The sequence below is a fragment of the Tupaia chinensis genome, unplaced genomic scaffold, assembly GCF_000334495.1.
Source record: "Tupaia chinensis unplaced genomic scaffold, TupChi_1.0 Scaffold000287_1, whole genome shotgun sequence".
Taxonomy (NCBI): Eukaryota; Metazoa; Chordata; class Mammalia; order Scandentia; family Tupaiidae; genus Tupaia; species Tupaia belangeri.
The window spans coordinates 391,854-393,757 of record NW_006159771.1 but is presented as its reverse complement, the minus strand read 5'-3'; the positions used below and the strand labels follow the sequence as shown (position 1 = coordinate 393,757).

Genomic DNA, 1,904 nt, shown 5'->3' with positions numbered 1-1,904 from the left:
CCCCACCCGCCGTCTCTTCCCAGCGCGCTCAGACCCAGGGGTGTTAACTCTTTGGACTGCTCAGGATGAGGCTTTGGACGGGATGGTTTCTGTTTGTTTGTGTTGGAGATTTTTGCTATAGGGCACGTGTACTTGCCAGAGAGACAGAGACACACACACATACACACAAAGTGAAAAATCACTCCGAGGGAGGTGGCCACGTGGCCACCCCTTCTCCATTCTCTTCTTGGGATTTTAGGAGCACGTGTGCACACACACACGTGTGCCTGGCGTGAGTTTCAAGTCGCCAGGTCTGGACCTTAAAGCACTGTCAGCCATGTGGGAGTCTAGCACCTTCACCACCACACTATCTGCTGGTCCCCCAACTAGAAAGGGTTAAGATTTTTGGGACCAGCAGTTAGCGTAATGGCTATGTTGCTGGACTCCCATGTGGTTGACCGCAGTTCGAGTTCCGGACCCGGTGGCTTTAAACTCACGCCGGGCGTGTGTGCGTGCGTGCCCAAGATCCCGAGAGGAGAATGGAGGAGAAGAGATTGCGGCATGGCCCTTCCCTCTGGGGGGTGATTTCTCACTTTCTGTCTTCCTGTTTCTCTGTGTCTTTTTGGCGAGCGCATGCGCCCTATAGCAAAAACCTCTCCAAAAAGAAAGAAAGAAAGCGTTAAGATTTCTTAGAGGTTTTTGCCGTAGGGCGCATGCGCTCGCCAGAGAGAAAGAGAGACAGAGACAGTGAAGGGGAAAGTGACAAGTCACCCCTGGGGAGATGGCCACACCACAATCCCTTCTTCTCCATTCTCCTTCTGGGAGCTTGGGCACATGCACACACACCCAGCTTGAGTTTAAGCCACCGGGTCCAGGACTTGAACCACAGTCAGCCATGTAGGAGTCCAGTAACGTAATCACTACACCATCGGCCCCAATGGGTTACCGTGGTTTTGTTTTAATTTGCTATAGAGCATGCGCGCTTGCTGGAGAGGGAGAGAGAGAGAGAGCGAAACAGAGAGAGTGAGAAATCACACCCCAAGGGGATGGCCCGGCCACAGTCCTTCCTCCTCAGCTCTGCTCCAGAATTTGGGGCACACACAGCCAGCGTGGTTTTTAGGCTTCCAGGTCCAGGGCTCGAACCGCACCAGCAGCCCTGTAGGAGGTAGCTGCCTTCACCACCACTGCCATGGGCTGGCCCAAGGAGGCTTTGGTGTTTAATAAAGCACATCTCAGCATGTGCTGTGGAATTCAGGCAACACCGGTTGAAATACTGCACTGTGCTCTTTTTTTTTTTTTTGCCATAGGGTGTGTGCACTCGCCAGACAGAGAGAGACAGAGAGACAGAAAGCGAGAAGTCACCCCCCAGGGGAGATGGCCACGCCCCAATCCCTTCTCCATTCTCTTCCTGGGATCTTGGGCACATACGCACACGCCGGGCAGTTTAAGCTACCAGGTCCAGGACTCGAACTGTGGTCTGCTACATGGGAGTTCAGCGACACAGCCATTACAATTGCTGGTCCCGCACACGGTGCTCTTGTGCTGCGGACGCGGCTGCTGTGTTAGGTCGCTAGGGGAGCCCGCTATCAGAGACCACCTGACCCGAACCACAGGGAGGCCTGGCGACGTGGGCTGGGCCTCAGGACTGCAGTGGGCACAGCGAGCCCTCCCAGGGCTGACGAGAGGGACATGCCAACCCAGCAGGCGCACCCGGAGCTCTGATGGCAAGTCCCGCCATGCTGTCCCTGCGGTCAGCCCTGACCCGCACCGTGCCAGGCTGTCGCTGGGCTGCATCAGCAGGGCGCCCAGTGACCCCCATGCCCAGTGCAGCGTCTCCTGAGCCCTGCTTCACGGCAGTCTGATGGGCTTACGCCGAGGGCCCTGGGCTCACGTCTGAGTGTCGGCCACGCCAGCAGGGGGCCCCC

The 1,904-nt window shown here is 56.9% G+C and overlaps 1 protein-coding gene across 1 annotated transcript in view; it reads right to left on the bottom strand.

Annotated features, from left to right (window-relative positions):
• Positions 1-1,904, bottom strand: part of TXNRD2 (thioredoxin reductase 2) — a gene marked incomplete in the record, with an annotated part of 69,241 nt that overhangs the window by 10,798 nt on the left and 56,539 nt on the right.